The sequence below is a fragment of the Triturus cristatus genome, chromosome 9 (genome assembly GCF_964204655.1).
Source record: "Triturus cristatus chromosome 9, aTriCri1.1, whole genome shotgun sequence".
In the NCBI taxonomy this organism is placed as follows: Eukaryota; Metazoa; Chordata; class Amphibia; order Caudata; family Salamandridae; genus Triturus; species Triturus cristatus.
The window spans coordinates 1,134,139,306-1,134,166,015 of NC_140592.1; the positions used below are offsets into that span (position 1 = coordinate 1,134,139,306).

At 45.2% G+C, this 26,710-nt stretch overlaps 1 protein-coding gene across 1 annotated transcript in view; it reads left to right on the forward strand.

Moving 5' to 3' along the window:
* Nucleotides 1-9,583: 9,583 nt before the first annotated feature.
* The window catches only part of MIDEAS (mitotic deacetylase associated SANT domain protein), a 567,044-nt gene continuing 549,917 nt past the window's right edge, over nucleotides 9,584-26,710 (forward strand). Inside the window, exon 1 of the mRNA XM_085627052.1 lies at nucleotides 9,584-9,722. The gene's annotated coding sequence lies outside the window, so the exon portion shown is untranslated. The remainder of the gene's footprint in view (nucleotides 9,723-26,710) is intronic.

A 26,710-nucleotide genomic window follows, 5' to 3' on the forward strand; every position in this document is an offset into this window, starting at 1 on the left:
GTCTATTCCATATCTGGGTCTCAAATTGCCTTTGACGGATCCACACACGGTTAAACTCAACTATGCGAAACTCTCCCAGCAAATTAAGAAAGACTTGAGCAGTTGGAGACATCATCACCTATCATTGCAAGGACGGGTGGCGGCAGTTAAGATGTCAGTCCTACCCAAAGCATTATATCTCTTTCAAACACTACCGGCTGCGCCGCCTAAAGGCACCCTCACTCAGTTGCAGATGGAACGCACCCAATTCGTCTGGGTAGGAGTGCGCCCCCGCATGTGTAGAGAATTGGGATACCTGAAACTCGGGGAGGGAGGACTGGGGATCCCGATTCTCTTAGATTACTATCGGGCAGCCCAGCTGAGATTCCTCAGAAAAGGAGTGGGGAGAAATATATTATAGGGCCAAACATAGGACAAGAAACACAGTTAGTAAGGAAACAGCTATGAAGATATCCACCTATTGGTAACTCACCCCGGTGCGCATCAATAAAGGGAATCCGAACCGCAGTCCCACTTGTGGGCGTGGATGTGGGGGGGAGGGCACCTTAGTACTATTATGGGACTGTCCCCTTTTGAAATCATACTGGCCAAAAATTTTAGACGAGGTGGACTTACGATTCGACACACAGATCCCAAGATATTGCTGCCTGGTCCAAATATATCCTTTTTCTAGCTAATGTCATCGCTAGAGGAGCACAGATTCCTGGAGGGGGGCTGTATTAGTCCTGCATCGCCTATAGGAGATGCAACTCCGGATGGAAGGAGACATATAAAGACCCATCAGAGTTCTCTTCTGGGAGAACCTGTCATTCTGCTATAACATTTTTTTTTTTCTTTTTTTTTTTTTTTTTCAAAAACCTTTATTCAGCATGACTTCACAGTACACAGCCCCATGCCTACAACCAACAAGTGGCCGGCGGCCTGGTATAAATGAGGAGTTTAACGTTGAACACAGCTGCCTGTCTACAACCCTCCAAGGGCCGGCTGCGGCATAGGAATTAATAAACTAGGACACACATTAGAGGAACGCGTCACCCCCCCCATGGAAGCCCCGCAGTCAGTAAGCACTCCATAGCATTATGCACCGGCGTGCAGAGGCAACCCTCAGCACTGTGCGTTGTCATTCCCCCCTCCCTATCACAATACCTAGCGCAAAATGGCAGTACCATGAGATCCATCCATGTCGGAGAACAAGAAAAGTGGAGGGGAACTCAGGACTCATCGCTTGACTACATTCCACCAATTCCCGCCCCCCCAACCGGGGTAAAGCAATTGGATGAAGAGCGCGGAGATCTAATGTGGATGTGAGTGGGAAGGTGCGTTAAGTCTGCGGGTGTGACAATAGATACGTCTGTAGGGGACCCCAAATGTCAAGCGGTCGGGATGCGGAAGGGAGGAGTTCAGCGTATAGTAGTACATTGTCCTGACAGTGAACCATGTCTTGGATCCAATCCTTAAATTTCGGAGCTCTGCCCCTCCCCCATCTACATGCTATGAGTCGCTTAGCCATGAGAAGGGCAATTGTGACAAATCTACGAACCGGCTTCTTAGTAGTTTTGGTGTAGCCCAACAGTGCCTGCGTCGGAGAGGGTACAAGAGGGGTGTCAATCATTTCCGAAATGCCAGAATATACATGTTGCCAGTAAGTGGCTAATTCGCGGCATCCCCACGCCATATGAAGGAAGTCAGCCGCGGGAGCATGACAGCGCCAGCAGAGATCTTCCTCCCGAAGGCCCACCCTGTGCATGTGCGCTGGAGTACAGTATAGTCGATGTAGGAATTTATAGTGAATCACCCTGAACCTGCTGCTGGAGGAGATTTGTTCGGTTTGCAAGCAGCAATAGCTCCAAATCTCGTCCGCTATGGGCTGACCCAACTCCTCCTCCCATTTGGCCCGTGCCCTACAAGGTAGGGAATCTGGTGAAGTGCGTAATGAGTGGTAGAGGGTGGAGACCGCGTGTGAGGGAGTGACAGTCTTGAGTAGCTGATGGAGGGGCTCTAGAGTGGGCGGTTCGCTGGGGAAGTCCCCCGTCAATGCTCGGATACCACTGCGAAGCCTGGTATAGAGGAATGTGTCCATGAAGGTTGGGGCAGTGTCAGCAAATAAGTGTGTCTGGGAGCGGAAGAGGCCATCATGATAGAGATCCCCCCATGTCGCTATGTGAAATTTAGCCATAAAGTTTTTAAACAATTGTTCTTGTAAGAGGGGCAGCCGGGGGTGATACGCCAGGGGAAGCAGTGGAGAATAGAGCAAAGTCGTGTGGGCAAGTTTCGCTATGTATTGCCACGCCAGAATGGAACTGGAAATAGTGGTACGGTACATCGTCCGAGTCTCTGGCGCACTAAATATCGCACCCGCCAGCGGGATAGGATCCGCCAGCCAATGTTCTACAGCTGTCTGTGGTAGAAAGGGAGTGGGGCGGATCCAGTGATGTATAAAGTGGGCTTGCGCGCTATAATAGTACAACTCAAAGTGCGGCAGGTCCAACCCCCCCTGCACGAAGGGGCGAGTCAGTGTCTCCCAACTAAGACGCGGCCGCCTTCCTCCCCACACCAGCCGAATAAGCTCAGAGCGCAGGAGTCGAAAAAAGGACCGGCCTGGGTAATATGGGATATTTAGGAAGAGGTAGAGGAGCTTAGGAAGAACTACCATCTTGATGAGGGAGGCTCGGCCCGCGAGGGAGAGAGGCAGCGTGATCCACCTGGCTACGCAGGTCTGAATGTGATCAAAGGTGCGACCATAGTTCAACCGCATCAACTCCTCCCGATCACGAGAGAGAAGTATGCCAAGGTATCTAACTTCATCCTCCTCCCATCGTAAGGGGTATTCCAGCTGGAACGGCCGAGCAGCCGCGGTCAGCGGGAAGACAGTGGACTTACCCCAGTTAATATGAACACCAGACATGCCTGCGAAACGAATAAACTCTCGAAGGATGGGATTTAGGTTAGTGGCGGGATCCCGGATGTATAGTGTAATATCATCCGCGTATAGGGAGATCAGTACCTCTCTCTGGAGACAACGCAACGCCTTGTCTCGGTGATGTTGTCGGAGCCGGGCAGCCAGTGGCTCCATCGCCACCGCGAACAACAACGGGGATAGGGGGCACCCCTGACGGGTGCCCCGCGAGATCGCAAAAGCCTCCGATATCCGCCCATTTATCCCCACTCTAGCGACTGGCCGGTCATACAGGATATCGATCCAGCGCGTGAAACCCAGTGGGAATCCCATATTACGCAGGATACAATGCAGATAGTCCCATTCCAGGGAGTCAAAGGCCTTAGTGGCGTCCAAAAAGACCGCCACTAGTGGCAAATCAGGGTCTACATTGTGCATAATAGAGAAAAGCGTCCGAAGATTATTGGAAGTGGCTCTGCCAGGAACGAACCATGCCTGATCCGACAGTACCAGACCGCCCAGTAACAGCTGTAATCGATTGGCTAGAACCTTGGCCAGAATTTTTGCGTCACAATTAATCAGAGAGAGAGGGCGGTAAGAGTCACACGAGTGAGGCAGTTTACCCGGTTTCAATAGAGAAGTAATCAGCGCTTCCTGCATTGATGGAGGGAGCGCACCCGTCTCATGCGCCTCCAGAAAAACTTCTCGAAGCACAGGGGCTAGGAGATCCATATAAGCCTTATAAAAATCCATGGGCAGACCGTCCAGACCGGGGGCCTTTCCAGGTGCCATCTGATTAATTGCATCTCTGATTTCGTCCAGGCCTATGGGTTCCGCCAAAAACTCCCGCTGACGATCCGAGAGCCAGCCCAGGGTGAGCTCCCTCAGGTAGTCGTCCATGTCCAGTGCGCCAACTCTGGTGGTAGAGTAAAGCGTGGAATAGTGCATAGTAAAAGCCGCCAAGAGCGACTGTGTGTCGCGTATAGGAACTCCCTCCTCCCCCTCAAGTTCTAGCACGAAATTGGAGCCACGCAGCGGACGGACCGCGTTCGCAAGGGATCGACCGGGGCGTTCACCCTCTCCGTATGTCCGAGCCCGGAAGTATTTGCCCCGGAAGCGTACCTCTCTGTCGGCAGTGGAAGTGTATTCAGACATCGCCGCACGGTACTGTGCTTGCGCATCTGTGCTGACAGCAAAGTCTGGACTAGTTTCCAGAGTATGTAACGTGGATTCTAATTTATGTAGTGTAGCGCGTAAGGTCTTCAACACCCCGGAACTCTTAGAGATACATACTCCACGCATCGTGACTTTCAGTGCCTCCCATAGGGTGGCCACGCGGTCAACCGAGCCTCTGTTACGCGAAATGAAGTCTTCTAGTTCCTGCCCTAGTTCGGATCGGAACAGTTCATCGAGTAAGATGTTGGGCTGTAGTCGCCATGTCGGGGATCTACCCATTATGTCCGGTAAGCGGAATTTGGCGAGCACCGGAGAGTGGTCGGAGAATGTGCGGCCTATGTGTTGCACACTGACCAGGGAGGGGGCCAGTGCCCTATGTATCATAATGTAATCTAGTCTAGCCCATGTGGCATAAGCAGTGTTCCAGTGTGTGCCCTCCATGGAGGTCGGGTGTAAATGACGCCAGGTATCCACGACCTCTTGAGTGTTGCATATGTCCCTCAGGTATCTGTGTGTGTTATCATAGTGGCAAGCGGAGGGGTTGGATCTATCCACAGCAGGGTCTAGCACAGCGTTGAAGTCGCCTCCCCATATGAGGTGCGTGGAGCCCACCTCCCGGATTTTGTTCCAAAGAGCAATAAAGCTGCGTGGGTCATCACAATTGGGACCGTAAGAGCAAGCCAGGGTAATAGTCTCGATGCCTATCCTACCCCACGCTACACAATATCGGCCCTCTGCATCCTTGGCTGTACCCAGGGGAACAAAAGGAACCCCACGTTTTAAAAGAATAGCAGTGCCTCTTGCATAGGATGAATACGACGCGAAAACCGAGTGCGCAGCCCATCTAGCAGCAAAGGATCCCCGACGGAGGGGGTCCATATGTGTCTCCTGCAGGAAGACTACCTGAACATGCAGCCTATCCAAAGCTCCCAAGATTCGCCGCCTTTTCCTCGGGTCCCCCAATCCCCTGACATTCCAAGAAATAGCGGTGAGCAGTCCCCCCCCACCTGGCTCAGTGTGTGTGGCGTGCGCTAGGTCCTCGGACACGGGAACCCCAGGTCAATAAACCCACCCGGCGGCTATCCCAAACGTGTAGCCATCTAGTAAGGGCAACGAGCTGTGCTATGTCAACAAGTCTGCGTGTAGTGTTCATGCTGAAAAAAACCAACAAACCTAAAATAAATACCTGAGAGCCCACCCACCCACCCACTCCGACATCCCAATCATGCCGGGCATCACCCCCACCCCTTACAAACCCAAAACATCTTGTCATTCACTCATGAGGGAGCACCCAAGTGGGGAACACCAGGGGTCCAGACCCGCCATCCCACTCCCCCGATATCTCACCCGCTACCCCCTGGAGTCAAGATCCAGTGGAGAAACACGGGAGGGGGAGGTTGGTGCCAGGGCGCAATCGAGTTGAAACATCGTCAAGGAACCATCAAGAAAAGGAGAGGCATAGCCTAATGGGTGGTAACTCCACCAGAACGGGCGAGAACACAGAGTCACATATTAAGCAGTCATTGAATTGCATAGAAGAAAGGCAGAGGCAGAAATAAGTGCACATCTAAAGAATACCATCAACGGAGCTCAACGGCGGCCAGATATCCCCAGTCAGTCAAGGGCAGAAGTGGGCGATCGGGATCTCGTACTCCCCGAAGGGGAGTGGGCCAGGTCAATAGATCTTTTGTGGTCTTTCAGAAACAGTTCAACTTGGGCAGGATCCTGAAATATATGTGGCTTGCCACGATGGACAACCCGTAGCCGGGCCGGGTATAGCATGGAGTATTGAAGTCCCTGTTGAAGCAGTCGTTTCTTGACCTGGCCAAATTTACGACGTGCGTCTTGCACAGATTGTGTAAAATCCGGAAAGAAGGATAGCGTGGTGTTTTCGAAGAGGACTGGTTGTTTTTCTCTGGCAAGTCGGAGAAGGGTGTCTCTATCCCTGTAATTCAAAAAACGGATGACTATAGGCCTCGGGGGAGCGCCGGGCACGGGGCGAGGGCCCAAAGTGCGGTGAGCCCGTTCCACCACCAGCTGAGGAGAGAAGGCGTCCGCGCCGAAGAGATCGGAGAGAAGTTTCTCGACGAATAGTTCCATCCTGCCCACTGAGGTAGTCTCCACCAGACCAATAAGGCGAACGTTGTTCCGGCGCGATCTCGCCTCTAAATCTTCATTTTTGTCGGCGATCACCTTCAGCAATCGCTCCATCTGCGATACCTTGGACGTGGTGGCCGTCGCCCCATCCTCCAGCCCGGAGACCCGCTGTTCAGCCTCCTTAAACCGCTCCTCGTGCTGATCCAATCTATGCACCACGGAGTCCAGGCGGCGCGTCATACCATCGATCTTGGAGTCAATGGAGGTGAGGCTGGTCTGCATGTTTAAGAGGAGCGCTTTCCAATCCACCTCATCTGCGCTGCCCCCTTCAGCATCGCCGTCTCCCGGCGGTTGGGCGTGGGATTTTTTTGTAGGAGCTTCGAACGGGAGCCGGGATTGTTTGGCGTGCTTGGCATCAGTCTTGCCCATTGTGGAGGTCGGCCCCCCTGGTTTCGGAGACGGATTACCAACACGGAGCAGTCTCTCCAACCCAGTCAGCGCCTGGTCGCGTGCAGCAGGGAGAGAACTAGGCCGTACTCCGGTCACCTCCGAATGTGACCCCTCCGCGAAGCCAGCCAGGTGTAGGGCCCACAGATATCCACTATGTGCCAGAAGTAGGAGGTATCGTCAGGAGAGGGGCCACGAGCAGGCACCTTCTGCACGAACAGTAGCTCACAGGGCCAGGTCAAGCAGCGGGGTCCACGTGGCAAGGCCCGCGGGGGGGGGGCACCAACAGCAAGGACAACGTACCCCCGTCACACCCAGGGCCGACTTAAGCAAGATGGGGCACTCTTCGTCAGCTCCGCAAGGCTCGTATGGGCTTACGCTTGTAGCTCCGCAATCTCGCGCCCCCAGTGAAGCATCAGCCCGCCCCCGTCTCACCAGTGTGTCCGGAGGTCAGCGATGGGCAGGGGAAGCCACCTCAGGAGCGTCCGACGTCAGCAATCGCCCTCCGCCTCGGCCGCGCTCCGCGGCCTAGCGTGCACAGCAAGTCCCCGCTGCAGCGTGTGCACAGCGGCCGGCCTCCTCGCACCAGTCGAACAGCCGCAGCGGCCGCGGGGGAAATCGGCGGTCGTAGCAGGTGAACCACCGGCAAGATCGGGCCCCAACTCGGTGGAGCCGTGCGTCGTCCTCTGCCCGTCCAGTAGAGCCAGTCAGATTAGTGTTCCTTGTACATTAGGATGGGCTGGTGAAGATTCGAAGCGCCCGGCCGGCGAGAGCCTCACACAGGTGCGGCCATATTGGTCTGGCGCCCTCTCTGCTATAACATTCTCTTGGCCGAAAAGGATTGACCACCCGAGTTCATCATGGACTGCCCAAACAGAGAAACTGTAATTTATCCTGGCTCCTCGATCCGCGTTCCAGAACATGTAAAACATTCCTATGCCAAGGAGTGGGCATTACCGCAAGCTCCGGCATTATACTGCAACCATGTGGGGTGGGATGTTGGTTCCCCTTATCATGAAATACCAATGAGGTCGACCCCACAACTTCAAACACAAAGCCCCATTAAAAATTAGGATAAAAGACACGTTAGGGAAATTCCCCAACAACTTAAGTACCAGGGTGCAATAGACAGTTGCACCTCTGCAGTGAATAATCCCTTGTTTCCCTTGGTGAAACCAGATCATTCATATCGTCTAGTATTAGATTACAGACATTTAAACACAGCTACTCGCACATTTGCAGTACAAAACGCGCACAGCGCAGCACTAATTGATAACATATTGAGGAAAAAATAAAAAACCACACTAGATACCTCAAATGAATTTTTCTGCCAAAATATAGAGCCTGAAAGCAGGTATTTTTACCGCATTAGCACGCTGGGTTGTCAGGGGCAATTCTGATAATAACCTAAGGGGTATAAGAATAGCCCCAGGCTGTTCTCAGCTTGAGTAACAGAAATTTTACAACAATTTGATGACCTTGAATTGTCCAATGTCGATGACATATATTTGACGGATGATGACCTTTCAGTACACTTGACACGGGTAGATCGCATAGTTCTGAGATTTACTCACATGGGCTACAGATTTAACTGTAAAAAATCAAAGACTGCGCATCTCAATGTCCTGCACCTGATCTATCTAGAGACTCTAATTAGGGAGCATTGAAGGTGTCAGGGTGATGAGACTTCAATAGAAGTGTATGAAAGAGGAAATAAGTGTTTAACATAAAGCTTCACACTTGCAAGAATAAGGCAAGCAGAGAGGTCTGCACCTCTCGAAGTCTAAAGGGAATCTCTCTTTCCAACTGTGAGAACACCAATTCAAAAGTAACAGGAGACTCCCCTTTCACACCACCAGGAACCAGCCAAATTGTTACTTGAGTGCATCTGCAACACCCCTTCAGTTTCCCATCGCATGAGACTGGACACTGGGACTGTAGTTCTTAACTTTGAACATCTCTCCGTCCTGGTACATGATGAAGAGAAGGCTTCTTCTGACCATTAATGCTCCACGTTCACTGCCAAGTTCTTCCCTTCGGGCCTCACTATCAGCAGTCTAATATAAACATGATAATAAACCTGCTTGGAAAGAGAGAAAGTGCTGGCAAAGCAACATGCATTTCAATTGAGGCCTTTAGTCAGGGTAAGTTAGCAGTTAATATGAACTCAAATGAACGCTTAGTCATCCAGTTAATAGGAACTCAAATGAATGCTTAGTCATCCACACATGTAACTCGAAGAATAAATGGAAAACGTAAATAAAAGAGTACATGATAATGCATTTCAAATTAACATTAGTGCATGTGTGTATACATCTCTAATCCGTACAATGATTACATTTCATTAATGCGGAAGTCAAGACACACTATGAATATAATGCTGCGTGCATTGGGCTGCGCAAGAGAAGTCTGTAGTAGTGTTGGCATTACTGTGCGTTCACACTGTTCTGCAAGCGGTACATACAGATCCATGCACAGCGTTGTACATTAGTATGGCTATACTGAGCAGAGAAAGTGGCCACGGGCAGTGTGCGGGGTGGGCCCTTTAAGGGGCAGCTTGCGGAGTCCAGAGGGTGCTGTGCTCTGCAGCAGAGCTCTCGGGTTTCCTAAATCGACTGGAAGGTTACTCGTGCACGGAAAAGGGAAACTTGAGAGCAGTTCTGCAGAGTAGTACACGGCGCGCTCCAAGCTGGCGTCGCTGTGCACACTGCACAGAAAGCAGCCAACAGTGTGCTCGGGCTCTGGGGCGGGAGTCACTCCAGTATTCACTCCGGTTCCTCAGCAGAGTATGTGCTCTGACTGACAGCTGTGGGCAGTTTGCGCGGGGCGTGCTGTGCGGAAGGTAGACAGTGTGCACAGAAGGGTGCTGTGCAAAGCGGGGCAGTGACTAGGGGACTGCTTCCAGCTGCAGATTAAATCCTCTGGGCTTCGCTGCTGGTTCGTGCAGCTCGCAGGTCAGAGACGACGAAGAGGAGGGGTTTGGAAACACTCCAGCTTCGCAGGACTAGGAAGTGACGACTGCATTAGCCAGGCAGAGAGGCAGCAAAACAAGTCCACACTTTGAGACGCTGCGCTCGCTAGTTGCGTTGCGCACAGGGAGAACCAGGTAAGAAATATGTTGCATGTACATTTCCTGCTTTATGAACGCGCGTGAGCTGAATGGGATGGCCCTTGCACCGACTGCGTTTGCTCTCGGCGCTTTAGAGGCGCGGTGGATTTTGGTAAACTTTCCCCCTGCCGCAAATGGACAAGAACAGCTGATCTGATTATTGTGGCGGGGGCTCGATGCCTGTTTGCAGGGCTCCTTTTAATCCGCCCACGGGAAAGGTTTTAAATACACATTCTATCTGCAGTTCCAACCTGCAAAATATGCACACAAAACATGCGTAAGCAACCCGTGTAGTATTGCATTTATTTTCACTGCTGGCTAAGGGATGGACTGCAGTTAAAAAGTGTTACAGTGAAATATATACCTTATGCAGTACCTTTTCACAACAAACCACCAGTGGTGGTCAGTTTATGTATCAGGAAGCTGGCAACGTGGCAGAAAATACAGGTCGTTCGCCGGTCTGCTTTAAAAATTAGAAAAATAACCGTGTATGAGTGTAACCTGCTCGTGAAAAGACCGTTCGAGAAAATAGGTCAGCTGCTCTGAAAAAAATCTGAGATTACGATGTAGCGAGGACTAAATTTTGCATGATTGTGTTGCCACACCGGGTACGCGTCTGCACTTTTGACGGGAAAAAGACGTGTTACTTGCAGAATCTAGCCTTTTCAATCCAGTTTTTGCGACTTCCTCCAACCCAGCGCGCTAGCCCTGTTTTTGTGTGCCTCGCACTTTACAGCTGTTGACATGCCTCTGTGACCGATCTGCACAAACACGTCTTTAACACTGTGTGTTTAGTTGCGAAAGAAGGCGCATAGGGTATATATTGTACCCCAACATGCCCTTCCTGTTGATTTTTATGGTCAAATTCAGTGTGCCTGGTAAATCCGCCGTTCGTTGTCTGGGGCGGCTGTGTAGTCCCTGGCTCTGTTTTTATACACACACTGTGATTTATTCACATGTGTCTCATTGGTTAGCTCAGATGAGTAGTTCACTGCCCGCTGGTGGGCTGTATTCCATATCCGCCTATCTAGGCACCTCGTGCTGAAAGAAATTGAGAGTTTTCGATGCCATCGCCTTTCCTGGTTTACATATAGCAGATAGCTGTGGTGCTTATAGTTCTCCCAGGCCAGGCTTCTAAAATTTGCACCTTCTGAAACTGATTAGAAAGTCTTTGTAATACATCAAACCTTTAAAGGCGTGTCTCTGATAAGGCCACCCGAGAAGAACCTTACAAGCAAGCCTGAATCAATTACCTTCAGAGGGGGTCCAGCACTTGTACCCAGACGTTATAGTTCACCCCATTTTTCCTACCTCTGCTCACAAGGCATACAACTGAAGCAAAGAAAACTTGTGATCTCTGTGATTCCCAACTTCATTGGTTGTTTCTACCACTGACCAGGGGCGGTGGGTGAGATTTTAAAGTGGTGGGGCGCAAACGAATTAGCATACAGCACCGTAGCGAGCGAGCGTAGGGAGCGAGCCCGAACCCCAAAAGTGGGGTTTGGGGGGTTACCCCCCCCCAAGAAAATTTTGAAAAAAAAGAAGAAAAATCGTGCATTTTCAAGCAAATTTGAGAAAGCAGGAAGGTTAATAAAGCAATTGTGAAAGTGCAGTTATTACATTAATAGATGGCATAACATAGGTAGCTGCTTATTCAGTATTACCACAGAGCTTCATACATTCTGTCCTATTATGCTCAGGTGCTGAATTCAGACTATAAGACTCATGGAAATCTCAGCTCTAAGAGTAGAAGAAGTTGCACAGCAGTGTAATGGTTGCCAGGCTCGTTCCGCAGGAGCGTCAGGAACTTGAAGAAAAGTCCACAGTCTTCCCCCTACGGCCTTCCGACTCTATTAGACTCTAGAGTAACGAATGGCACGCAAGGGTAAAACAGGGAAACAAAACAAGGAAAGGCGGGGGAAGAAAAACAGTCTTACAACATACTGAATATTAGACTCTAGAGTAACGAATGGCAAGCAAGGGGAAAACAGGGAAACAAAACAAGGAAAGGCGGGGGAAGAAAAACAGTCTTACAATATACTGAATATAAAAGAGGCAGCGCAATGCGCTGTTACCGTGATTCTGGTTGAGCTGAACTTTGTACACACACTTCACATAGGTCCACGCAAGTACCCCAAATATAAATGGTATAAAGCAGTGTTTCCCAAACTGTGGTCCGCGGACCCCCAGGGGTCCGTGACACATTCCCAGGGGGTCCTCAGGCAGTAATTTTAAAAGCACAAAAAAGTTCCTTGTAGAATCAGCAGTTTTCCAGCAACAATAAAAGTGTCAAGATTACGTCGGTGATTAATGTACCTGCTGGAGAGAGATGAGAGTTGTGTCAAGTGGCAGCTTTGACTTATCTAATGTAGCACAGAGGGTTAATATGCCTACTGCAAAGAACGTGTACCATGCATTTTGAAAAACATTTTTTATGTGCCTAGGTTAGTGGGTTACTGCTTTAGTCACAGATTCTTTTGTTACTGTGCAGTTCATAAGTGACAATAGTAATCTAGCACAGTGACCTATAAACTGTCATCAAAGAGCTGCTTGCAAGCTGCATGATACAAGTTAGAAACATATGTTTGTTTCAAGTCTTTCATTATCCTAATCCTGCTAAAAAGGTTTATTTGGGTGGCAATACATTTTTATTGTTAAAGTCAATGCTAACCACTGTTATGTTCTGAATCCTGAGTTTGTGCTTCTCCAGACCAAGCACTCTTTAAAAATGCCTACCAGTATGAATAACATGTGAATCCTACACCCTGTAGTCGCATTTGCCTTATGTAACATTTTCTATACACTGATTTACACGTATGAATCATTGTCTCCATGGGGCAGATTTGCAAGGAAATTGACTGTGTGTGTCGCAAGCCATTTGGCTGCGCCGCACTGAGTCACTTTCGAAGCACAGGGATGCGACATATTTACAACAATATGTTGCATCTCTGTGCTTCCCCCTGTGCTGGCGCACAAACTGCTGCCATGCGCCTGCACAGGCACATTTGCACCATGGTGCAAGGATGCCTGTGTCGTGGGGAGATTGTTTACATGCAGGAAGGGTTACTTCCTGCACATAAACAATCAGAAATGGCGTTTTTCAACTTCTAAGTGTGCTGCATTAGCACACATAGAACTTGCAAAACGTCATTGTTTTACTTATTGTTTATGTGCAGGAAGGGACACCTGCATTAGCACACATAGAACTTGCAAAACGTCATTGTTTTACTTATTGTTTATGTGCAGGAAGGGACACCTTCCTGTACATAAACAATCACCAGAGGTAATATCCTGTTTCTATGCGTGCTGCAGAATGCAACATGCATAGAAAGAGGAGAAATTAATACATTTCTCCAAGTTGCCCCTCCCTACGCCTCCCCTGGGGTGGCGTAGCATTCAGACACATTTCCAGATTTACGATTCCTCGCAAATCTGGAAATGTGTCTGGTTCCATGGGTTATGTGTGGGAACACCCACAGCAACACTCATGGAACGTCCCTTTCACGTAGTGCTGTGTGCAATTGGGCCATATTTACAAGACCATGAAAAGTCACGCAGGGTTGCTTTTCCTGCCTTGGAAATATGGGGCACTAAAATGCGTCACCGGTGCATCACTTTTTGTGACGCACCTGTGGCGCAAGGGGCTTGTAAATCTGCCCCTATATGTGTGTGATTTAAGGTGCTCTGACATCCTTCAATGGTATGAGAGATGTTATAAAACAAATTAAATACATGTGACAGAGGGGCTATGGAGAGATGAGAGGCACTGTTGGAGGAGGATAATATGGGAATCATTGAATAACCCCAACAAAGATTGTCATATCCTGGTGCATAGTAAGGTCATCATTTACTACTCTTTAAAAGCTGATACAATTCAATATATAATGATAAATTTGTTGTAGACTGCACCATTGTTTCCTAAATTGTCTTGGGGGGAGAGCCTCCCAAAGCCCCTTTTGTAGTGGTCAGGCGCACTCACTGCACTAGGTGTGCACTGTATGGGGACTGGTCTGAAAACATTTGCCAGGGCTGCTTTGGGTTTCCAGTCTGGCCCTGGCAGGAGTCTCATACTGCGAAATAAAACCAACCATTTAAAAGTTAGTCATGGAGATGCAGCGCTAACCCTCCTGTTTTTTGCAAATTCTTTCAATATAAAATACTAAAATCCTTAGGAATTCGAGTATCCGTTTTGTGTGCACACGTGTGTTTATTGTTTTCGAATTACTGTTTTAATGTTTGAAATTTAAGTCATACAAATTGCTTGGGGGTCCCCGGCTTCCAGTGGTGACTCAATTGGGGTCCTCAGGAGTAAACAGTTTGGGAACCACTGGTATAAAGGTTTTCGCAATTTGCCAAGGGGAAAGGTTTGATAGGCAACACAAGCAACGAATCGTTCACCCTGCGGGAGACAGGTCCGGCCAGTGAACAAAGGTGAGCAAATCTGTGTAGTCTCCAAATAGAACAAACACTACAAAACTTTTAAAAACAGAGATAACAATGCATTTCTTACCTCAATCAGAATTTTTTGTATTCAAACAAGTAGCAGCATTCACTTTTTGTAGATGAAATCCGCACGTCTCTCTTTCAGTGTAGCAAACTTGTCAATTACTTTCATGTTGAAGTCCGGTATCTTTTGGACTAGCTTGCTCTCTACAGATAGCATCGCCAAAGCATTTAGTCTTTCCTCTAGCATGGTGTTCCTGAGGAATGTCTTTATGCGCTTTAAGGCTGAAAAACATCGTTCAGCTTCTACTGTTGTCATTGGAGTCGTAATCACAATTTTTAGTAAAGTCACTGTCTCTGTAAGTGAGTTTTCCATATGCAGTTTATGAATTAAACTCAGCAAAGTCAAGGCGCTTGTGGCCTTCCGGTACACAGGCATTCCGTAGAGTACAGTTAACTCAGTTCTCAGCTGCTCTTTTTTGAGCATAGGATATGCTTCCACAGCCTGATTCAGAGCACGCTCAGGGAAGGATTCATCATATTGTGCAAACTCTTTACTTTGCAATAAAGTCGCACTCACCAAATGTTTTGTGAACGAAAAACGTTCTTTCGCCTGCACAATTACAATGTCACATATCTCCTTTCCAATTCGAACCAGAGAGGTGATGTTTTGTCTGCGGTTTGCAAAAACAGAATGCTCCGGCAGTTTGCTCTCTAAATCTTCAACCCCATCTCTCACTTTCATAATCTGTTGTACAAATGCAGATGTATTGGCTTTCACAGAGACAGTATCTAGGTCTTTTCTTTGCAACTGATCGTATAACACATCAACAGGAATCATTATGTCATGAAATAAAAACAGTAAGAACTGAAACTCTTTGTCTTGTAGTGTTCTAATAAAGCCATGGGCTTCATTCTGACTTGTGTGATCAAAGTCTGCTCTGGATGCTATGGCGACAAAACATTTCTCAAGGCCCTCCCTCTGTTCAAAGATTAAGTTGACTGTACGAATGTGAAAGTTCCAACGAGTTGAGGATCCCCTTGGTACGCTTTTGTCCACAATCTCATGAAGGGCTTCTGTTCTTTTGGGGGAACGTGTGAAGAATGCTGCTATGCCTCCGATATCCTGAAAGAAAACTCGTGTCTCTCTGATCTTTTGATACCGCCTGTTGCATAATAAGATTGAGTTGGTGGGCGTAACAGTGCACAAAATGAGCATTAGGGTACACATCTCGAATTCTCTTCTGAACTCCACTAAGGCTCCCACTCATTACGGATGCACCGTCATAGCTTTGTGCGATAAGTTTTTGTTTTTGAGGCAGGTCCGGGAAAATTAAGTCCAGTTGACACAGTATTGCTTCAGTGATGGTTGCTGCACTAGAGTCACTTAAATGCGTGAAGCCATAAAATCTTTCCACAATGTTTCTGTCACTGTCAAGGTACCGAAACACTAACACGGACTGTGTTTGAGTGGACACATCAGTGGTGTCATCAGCCTGAATAGCCACAAAGTCTTTGTTTCGCAACTCTTGCACAATATGGCTTCTTATAATTTCGAGCATACAGTCAAGGAGTTCATTTTGTATTGTATTAGAGGTGCCCTTAAAGACTGTAGCATGTGCTAAATGTCTTTCCAAATCCTGGTCTATAGTTGACATTAAATCCACTAGGCCTCGGAAGATCCCAGGTTTTGAGGAAGTTTCCGATTCATCATGGCCTCGCAATGCCAGTTCGAAAGCACCACAGAAACGAATGCAATCAATGATCTTGGATAGATTTTGTCTGTTCTTATCCACAGCTTCATTGTGTTTTTGAATGGATTTGCGATACGCATCATTTATCTGCCGCTCAATTGGTGCGTCTTCCCCCAACATTCCCAGTCTTGTCAGGTTTTCCAGATGATTTCTTGTGAGCGCATGCTTCTTTATTTTTTCAGCGATGTGCTTCAGGTCGACCATTCCTTGCCGTGTCCAAGAAAAGTCACCGCCAAACAGCAAGCAGGGGAAGCAGAACAGAGAATTGCGTATAGGGCAGCCTGTAAGCCAATCAGCTTTTGTGTACCAGGCATTTGAGAATGTACGTTTTGACATTTTTCCTCTGTCCTGGGTAGTTTGCTGTAGGTTTATTTCAGGCTGTTGAGGTCCCAATTCTTTTAACTTCAGTTTTTGTTCAAGTGGCCGTGACTGGAATGACTTTGTAATCAGCTCTTGTACTGTATTCATGATGGGGTGTCGGGTGTTGCTGGCCTTACCAATATATATATATATATATATATATATATATATATATATATATATATATATATATATATATATATATTAAAGAAACCTGTCAATAATCAAAGTACAACGTATAAGGTGCAGTGCAATAATATCAAATTTCAGTATAAATACATTATACATATATATTGTGCATTATCCTAATACATCTCAAATGACTGCTAAAAATAGAGCCGTACTGCCTCCTGCCTCTCTGTGCCATAGTGTTGCTGGAGGCACTGAAAGACACTGCTTGAGGGCCTTGAGAGTGACCACATGACATACATGCTCTAACTACGATGTAAAAAAATATATAGCATCAGTTGCCTTACCTTTAACACTGGTGTTTGCTGGGTTGTAGCCGGGGTCGGGTGAGAGAGCAGCAAAGGAGGTTGGGGTCCTCTTGTTGTTTGCTGGAAAATTGCCCCAAAATGCGGTAATGTTTCAGGTTGTCCGGTGCTGAAAATGAAAAGATAACAATTTATTTTTGAAACAGTAGGGTAATGAAACAAAGACTGTGGGGAAAAAACATAACGCTCCAATTGTTTCCTAGACATCAGATGAATCTATTGGAGGCTTTGAAAATAAGGAGAAAGTGACTGCCAGGGAAAGAGGTCCCATCACTGCCCTAGAAACAGTTACCAGATTAGAAGGAATGAATTGAGTGCAAAAACCTGCATCCTCTGAGGTCCAGACATCATTCTCATTGTAAGGTCCCTGAAGAGGCAAGTCTGAGTCTGACCCCTAGGTACCAAATATTTAACCTTTGCAGCGGGTGTCATAACTCTGCAGGACGGTCTGTTCTGTGACCTCATCACTACTCTAGAAAAGTGGCTAGGGATAATGGTGGGGAGATACCCAATCTAGTTAGTAGAGCAAACAAACACACAGAGGAAACAGACAGGGCCACCCTGGTCTTTGTGCTTCTGAAAAGCTGTGTTCTCAGTGTCAATGGGAAATGGGCACATTTTGATTGGTGTCTTGTTTTTTACACCACTTTTTCCCATACATCAAAAGTGTTCCACCAGAATCAGCAACAAAGCAGGCAATTGGACACTGAAAGAGAATGCAGATCCAGGGAGGCTCCAACACAGAAGGGTGTAGAGTCTGGGACATCTAACGTAGTGCAGTTGAAGTGAGTGATGTGTGTTCTGACAGCAGTGAGTGATGTGGACAGTGAGCCTGATGTCTGGGATGTGCCTTCCGTGACTGATATGAGCACCGTGAGCGATGTCAATGGAGTGCGGGATGTGATGATGTCATTGATGCATGTGAGGGGTGTGAATGTTGTGAGTACTGTGAGTGATGTGAAATAAGTGAGCGTTGTGAATTATGTGTGTAATTTGAGTGATATAACTTATGAGACTAATGATACTGGAGTGATGTAAACTTCGAAAGCCAACCCACTACAGCTGACCCCATCAACTGGTTCACACCCACGAACTCAAATGCCGAACGCCGCTCACCCACTGGGAATCTCTCACCACTCTATATGCTATTGCCATCATGAACTACGTGTACTCTAGGGCACCCACCGACGCATGCCCCCATCACGTCTTCAACAACACCAGCATGACAATAGTTGACGAGTTCAGGAAGGTCCTGAACACATCCATCACTGTGGCCTTGTTCCCTGAGGAATAGAAACCTGCTGATTTAAGGCCCCTCCTGAAGAAACCATCAGCAGACCCGACATGTTTTAAGTGCACTAACTCAATCACTCAACAAAAGACATTATCGCAAACTTCATACAACAGTGTCATATTTTTAATGTACTACAAATAATCATATTTGATGCCACATGTAACACCTGATATCAACTTGATTGGTGTGGGATATAAATACAGTCGAAGACTGCATAGTTTGTTAAAGCACTTTTAGTATCCCATATTTTATATTTACTTGCATTTGAGGAAAGCATATGCTTATTATTTCATAACATACAAATGAGTTAATGCTTATAAACGCACTCAGAACACAGATAATCGTTCCCTGGGTTAAACCTATACACACATCTACATAGTTCTGGTAATTCTTCATAATTAGGTGTAATAGTAGATCAATTGATGCACCTCAGGGTACTGTAGATATATTGATTTACTGAATTTTTCAAATCTCATAATACAGTATATAATGCAAAGTAGTGCAGACAGCACAGTGTGACAGAATTGCTTGATGTGTAAATAATATTGTCATATGTACATGAAACTCAGGGTGTCATGTCGATATAGACCGTACTGGTTCTATATGCAGTATTTAAAACATAGTTTGATATAAATTCGTGTAACAATAAGTTATTTAACCCTACGGGCATGTCGATGTTTCAACTCCATGGAATAAAGCAGCAGGTGTCTTCTAGATAATGGCGTCTACCTCAGCAATAAGCATTAATATTAACAATACCCATTACAATTCACAAAACAATAAAGGCAGGCTCGCAACGCACTGGGAAATTCACAGATTTCATTTGAATCAGATTAAATATTCACCAGTGTACATTCAAAAGTTAAAACTTTTATTTAGCTATCCGCATGTTTTTGGAGTGGGATGGATTGGAGTGGGGTATATTGTTTTGGATTGGAGTGGGGCAGATAGGAGTGGGGTGGATTGGAGTAGGCAGATTGTTTTGGATTGGAGTGGGGCTGACATTTTTGGATTGGAGTGCGGCAGATTGTTTTAGATTGGTGTGGGGCATATTGTAATGGATTGGAGTAGGGTAGATTGGAGTGGGACAGAATGTTTTGGATTGGACAGGGGGCAAATAGTTTTGCATTGGAGAGGGTCAGATTGTTTTGGATAAGAGGGGCAGATTGGAGTGCAGAAGATTGGAGTAGAGCACATTGTTTGTGATACAGATCAGGGTACCTAAAATATGCCCACTACCACAGATAGAGTAATTTCACAGTTACACGCACATACATTCATCATACACTAGGGCCCATTTCACTAACATACACTCCAATACTCTACCAGCAGCAAACCTGTGGGAAGAAAACTCCTAAAGCACCCTGCATCTATATCTAGGCGATAGGACCAGTTTAGTGGTTGCCTAACATAATATTAACAATCTATAAACAATATTAAAAAAATATTCAATAAACGACAAGGAAAGAAACAACCAACACCATGTTTAAAAGTTATATTGCTTTATCTAAATTAGTCAGAGTAAATCAGAATAAATCATTTCTCATAGTTACCTATTCTAACTAGTGTCAGAACGGGTCAGGACCAGTCTCTCAAAAGTCTTTTCAGGATAAGGTCCTCAGCATCAGTCCTCAGCAACGCAAGTTCACGCAGCAAGGCGACGAAAGAAAGTGTGGGGAGAGTCCTCCCTAAGCTAACATTTTATAATACAAAATACAATGAAAACACACATGAATTTGACAAGTAAAACTGTATCACTGAGCAGAACGAGAAGGAAGGGATGTAACTTTGCAACATCTTGAAATCTCCGCTCAGGAAAAGTCATAATACGCAAATCACGGAACAGGAACCAAGAACTAGAAACTATTAAAGTATCCATCTCGCTCATTTCCCTCGGCAAACCGGCCTTAGCACAGCGTTCTTTCTGAGGCTCTTTGTTTACCAAGGACAAATCATTTCTTTTGGAGATCCTCCAAACTTGCTGATGTCCTCCCGGAAATTTCCATATAAGGACTACGGTCAGTTGTCTGTAACCGAATTCCAGCAGGGGTCTCCCTTGTCACATCACAGATTTCGCCTGCACCATAGCTCAGCCAGGCTTCAAATTATTCTCAGTCATTTCACAAAGGCCTCCATAGGCCACAATAGACCATCTTTAATTAAAGAGACAAAATAAATATTACTACATCATAATGATTAAACAGTGTTAACCCCACTAACACCCTTATGTGTATGCATTTATCTAGCTTTGCGACATATAGAGCATTAATTCAGACAGCGTTTTGTGCTCAAAATAAATAGCACACAGCAACGTTTAAACATAAAACTTGCACGTTATTGTAAATACAAAAACAGCACACGCATGCTAACCCTCGTGTAACCTTCTCTTGTGTTAGGACAAACAGGTTGATTAGTGAAACACACTTGCACAAGACTAATAATTAGTTGTTAATTATTAATAATTAATAAAACGCATAGACATGCCAGAGCTTCAAAAGCCCCAGAATTTTCTAACAGAAAACTCTGCTCCAGCAATCCCCCCTTTGGTGATTTTATCACCAAATAAACCCAAAAAAAAAAAATTAGTGAAAATTTAGTCCCATTTTAGGAGAAATCAGAAATGTCTTTTCCCCTTACACAACATTAAACACCAGTCACTCTTTCATCATCTCTCTTAGTCTCTAAATAAACACCCTCCCTCAATTCTTCTAATTCAATCTCTTCTGGTTCTCTTTTCGAATTTTTCGAATTCTTCTTTTTCTTTTCATTTTTCAATTTCTCTTTCCCTCTCCTGTTTTTACAACACACACACACTAATCTCAGTATCAGCAAAGCAACAATTATACAAGACAAGGGAAACAATATTCTACCTACGATAGTACTACCTATTTTTGCAATAAAATCCTTAACAGCTATCATCTTATTAGCTAATTTAGTCCATAAACTCCCAGTTTCAAGTGGTACTAAATCTTCATGCAAATCAGTAATATTTTTGATATAGACCTTTAGATCTCTACTTTCATCAGGAATGTAAGTGCAACAATGTTGAACTTTCAAAATTCCACAAACTCCACCCTCCTTAGCCAAAAGAATATCAAGGGCAAGTCGATTTTGCATAGACATGGCACGTACGGCACTTAACTCCGTATTTACCAAAAGAAATCCTCCTGCGGTATTTGTCGATAAACGATCAACCACTGTGGACAATTTCCGAATACCATAAGCATTTAAAGAAATTCCCACTGCTGGAATCAAAACCCCAAAAATATCACCCACAATTTCAGACCAAGTTTCTCTCTTAAAACGTTTTAATAGGTTAATATCTTCTACATCACTTATTTTATCTGTATGAAAAATTTTAGGAAAAACTAAACCCACATAACATGTGCCATACCAATGGTCAGGCAACCTGTAATAAGCCTTGTTCCCACACACATAGTACACTCCTGGAAAAATAGTATCTTCTCCACCTCTGAAACCCCAACCAGTCGCAACGAAGTATGTATCATGGCACTCACTAGTCCCCACAAAATATGTATCATATTGGGATTTCCTTCTGGTAATGCATAGTTTACCCTTCTGCGGTGCATCTAGAGCTAAAGTTGGACTAGCCCCATCTTTCAACTCTTTTCCCATCTCAATGTCCCAAATTGTCTCACTCACTTCATATTTTCCCGCTTTCTCATGCATGTTCACTCTCCTTTCCTCTACCATATCCAGGAAAGCTTTCTCCTCTTCTTTCAAACTGCAAGTTAAATTATTCTTAAAAATGTAATCTAATGTTAGTCCTTTTTCTTCAATAAAAATCTCACCAAAAGTGTTAGCTTCTTTAGCTTGATTCAGCTCTTTGTTCATTGGCAAATGCCCAAAAATACTATCTCTGTTAGACATCTTATAATCTATTTTCCCTAACAAATAAAAAACACTACTTAAAATACTACAAGAAATACCATATGTAGCTGGTAAATGGTGATAAGTAACACCCTCTGAAACGGATGCAGGTAACTGCATGCAGACATAGCAATCCCTCACTTCCATTGTCTTCACATATTCATATAACAGTCTAGAAAAAACATTACTAGAAAAATTGTTAATTGACCTATCTTTGTGTATGTAACTATTTCTAATTGGAATTTCTTTTTGTGAATTCTTCTCTATATTAGTCATATTTTCTGTGTCCATCCCAAATTCTACCTTAAAAGTAACTAATAAAACTAAAACACCCCATAGAAGCATTAATATTCCAGTACAACAGCAGCACATCTTGCACCATCTTTTAAAGAAGGCACATCTATTTTTATTATTCTCTATGTTAGCCATTCTGCTTTAATTTCTACTACTCCACTACTGTAATTAGAACTTTCCAAACTTTTCAGCTTCTTCAAAGATCCTTCCGTTCACTTAGTCCAAGTGAATCCTTTTTACTCAGTTTGGATACTCATCATTTTTCACTCCAATTTCTTCAACATCAAATTGTATCAAATCTCCAACGTCGGAATCCTCAGTACTCGACTCTTCTCCAATGTCAGTCAAGAGTACTTTCAAAATTTCACCAGTATCTTCCTCAACCACTTTTCTCAAGACCACTTCCGGATTATCTTGAGTCACTGTTTCTTCTTTTCCTTCTTCAGACAGTGTCACATAAGACCATTCCGGTGATCTGTACTTTTGGTTGGGTCTTTTAACTCTTTTTATTTCTACTGGCTCTTTTGTTCTTTTTGATTCTTCTTCTTCAGCCTTTGAAGTTTGACTGGATACCTCATTCACTTGTTCAGCTTCCGATGTATTTGCTTTTATTATCCTGTATCTCAGTCTTTTCACTCTGTTGTTAGGCCAACGATCTCCTTTCACAACCTTTTTCGGCCTTTCTTTAACACTCCTTTCTCCAATCTAAGTTCTCCTTCTCAGAACTCGACCTTCTGTTTGTTCATTCTCATCATCCGATTCTGTTTCAATTGCCTTTTGCTTTCGTTTCTTAGCAGTTTTCTTTTCTTTCACAGATTCTTTCACCACTATTTGAGACTTCCCTACTTCTGTCCCTCCTCGGGTCTCCGACACGCAATCTTCTTGCTGTCTATTTGTCCCTTTACCTAGCTCCTCATCAATGTTCCCTACACCTCCTCGGGGGTCTTCCGCAATCTGTCCCTCTCTATCTTCTTCTGACCCTGTTTCTTCAAGAATAATCTCAAGTGGCTCTTCAATCTCCTCCTCTTCTGATTCAGGAGTAGTCTCAATGTGTTTTCTCTTTTCTTTTCTTTTTCCTCCACTGCTACTCGAAACTTCAGGCTCTTTCACAGAATCAGAATCTGATCTTCCCTCTGATACTCGCAGTGAATCTCTTGAAGCTTTCTCTGCTTCTTTTCTCACTGATTCTGTATCTTCAGGATCTTCACCATCACTGGAATCTGACTCTCCATAATACTCTTCACCAGTTCCCTCTCTCGGACTTGGAATTCTCAGAGTATGACTTGCATGTACCCAGTGTCTCACTCCAGCACACTTTACTGCAGTCGTTGTAGTCAGAATAACTTGTCTTGGCCTTCCCCACCTTGGAATCAAGCAATTTCTTCTTCTGTGCACCTTAATCCTCACCCAGTCACCTGGACTCAGATCATGGGCTTGCTTCTTCTCAAGTGTGGTAGCTTCTTCTCCAACCTGGTGAAACACAGAATGAACTGCGTCAGCCAGGCCTTTACAGTAATCCAAAATCATGTCATCAGTTATTGTCATCAACTTATTCACAGGCACAAATGCATGGCGCATTGCACGTCCCATAATTATTTCATGCGGACTCAATCCTGTAGTTCTGTCTGGAGTAGATCTCATAGTCATCAAGACTAGAGGCAGAACATCTGGCCATTTCATGCCAGTGGCTAAGCACATTTTTCCAATTCTGTTTTTGATTGTGCCATTAATCTGCTCAACCACACCAGAAGCCTCTGGTCGGTATGCACAATGTAGCTTCTGCTGTATTTTTAATGCTTCACAAATCAAACCAATGAGTTCATTTTGAAAGTGTCTACCTCTGTCAGATTCAACTGTGACTGGAAACCCAAACCTAGGAATTAACTCCCTCAACAGTAATTTTGCCACTGTTAATCCATCATTCCTCCTTGTCGGGTAAGCTTCCACCCACCTTGAAAACAAACAGACTACCACTAGGACATACCTCAGTCTGTTCACTTGGGGCATTTCAATGAAATCAATTTGCATCCTTGTGAAAGGACCTCCTTCTCTGCCAATTGTCCCTAAACTCACCACTGTCTTTTTCCCAGTGTTAAACTGCTGACAAATTAAACACCTTTGACAGATGCTTTCCGCAATTGTCCTAAACTTTGCATTATACCAGGTCTGTTTAAAGGACCTAATCATCGCGTCCCTCCCCAGATGTCCCTGGCCATGATACATCCTTGCCATTGACGACAAAATTGAGTTTGGCATCACTGGTCTGCCATCTCTGTAGACCCAAACATGGTCTGTTTCCCTTGGAGCACATCCTGCCTTAACCCAATCTCGTTTCTCTTCTTCTCCTGCCTCATCTTGTAACTGTTTTACTTCATCCCACGTTTCTAGGACATTAGTAAACATCACAGAAGGGAAAGACATTTCTTTCTTTTCTCTCTCCCTGTTAATTGATTGATTCAGTTTTGCACAATACTGTGCCACATCGTTAGCATACCTGTTGCCAACAGTGATAAAATCCTCTCCTGAAACATGTGCTGCACATTTCACAACTGCTAACTCCTTAGGCAGCTGTATCGCCTCAAGCAATTTTCCAATCAGCTCAGCATTCTTTATCGGAGTTCCACCCGATGTCAAGAAACCTCTTTGTAGCCACAGTTGGCCAAAATCATGCACCACTCCAAACCCATACTGACTATCAGTCAACACAGTTGTTCTCAAATCTTTCCCAATCTCACAAGCTCTTGTCAATGCCACTAATTCAGCAACTTGCGCAGATTTTACTCCTTTCAATGGTGATGCTTCCATAACTTCTGAAACTTTGCACACTGCATATGCTGCACATAGCACACCATTATCATTTCTCAGGCATGATCCATCCACAAACAACACATGATCATTCTCAGGCAAGGGAACATCCTTAATATCTGGTCTTGGTTTCGTACAGTACTCAAGCACATCCAAACAATCATGATCATCTTCCATCTTTATACCCACATTCTCAATATCCGGCAAAAGTGTTGCTGGATTCACATTCGTACATCTTTCAAGAGACACATTTGATGCTCCCAAAATCACTTTTTCATACTTAGTCAGCCGACTATTTGACATATGCTGAGTTCTGCTCCTTGTCAAAAGAATTGCCACATTGTGAGGTACGAATACCCTTACAGGATACCCCATTATGATTCCCTCACTCTGTTCCAGGCTTCTGCATGTTGCAGCCACAGATTTTAGACAACCTGGTAAACCCACAGCTACAGGATCAAGTGTCGATGAGAAGTACGCAATAGGCCTTCTCAATTGTCCATGTTTCTGGATTAACACTGAAAGTGCACATCCATTTCTCTCACTGCAGTACAGTTCAAACTCTTTTTCATAGTCTGGCATACCCAGAGCTGGAGCTTCACACATTTTTGTTTTGAGCTCTTCGAATGCTGCCAATTGTTCTGCATCTAGATCCAATGGATCTGTCATGTCACTTTTTGTCAATTTAATCAATGGCTTTGCTATCAGGGAAAAATTAATTATCCACTGACGACAATATCCCACCATACCCAGGAACATTCTCACTTCTCTCTGAGTTTTTGGAGCTTTCATTTCTCTGATTATTTTGATCCTGTCAGTAGTCACTTTTCTCAGACCTTTCTCAATATTATGTCCAAGATAATGCACCTCTTTCTTACAAAACTGCAATTTGGCCGGGGATACCTTTAACCCTCCATCTGCCAGATGATTCAGTAAAGCTATGGTATCCACTTCACAAGCTTCACGTGTCTTTGATGCCACCAGTAGGTCATCAATGTATTGTACTAGCACTGAGCTTTCAGGCATGATCAGACTTTCCAACGATCTTTTCAATAACTGATTGAATATCGAAGGACTCTCCGTATACCCCTGTGGGATACGACACCATGCTAAAATACGCTGGCCAAACCTAAATGCAAAAATTGGCTGGCTGTCATGATGCAATGGAATTGAAAAGAATGCATGACACAAATCGATCACTGTATACCACTCAGCATCATGTGGAATTTGATACAGAATCACCGATGGATTTGGCACGATAGGACAACATGCCACCACAATCTGATTAACCTTTCTCAGGTCCTGCACGATCCTGAACTTGCCATTAGGCTTTTTTAGTCCCATTATCGGTGAATTACACGGACTACTCAGTAGTTCTCTTAGGACTCCTTGCTGAATCATTTTCTCAATTATAGGAGTTATCCCTTCAATTATCTCTGGTGTCATTTTGTACTGAGGAATGTTAGGATATGCAATTCCCTCTTTCACTGCAATTTTCACTGGATCTACATTATTCATCAATCCCACATCCTCTCCTGTAAAATCCCAAACTGCTCTTTTTACTGTATCTCTCAGCACTTGAGGCAGATCCTCCGGATTGAACACTGGAAATGTACCAATTAATTCATTTTCTCTATTTTCTAGAGTCAT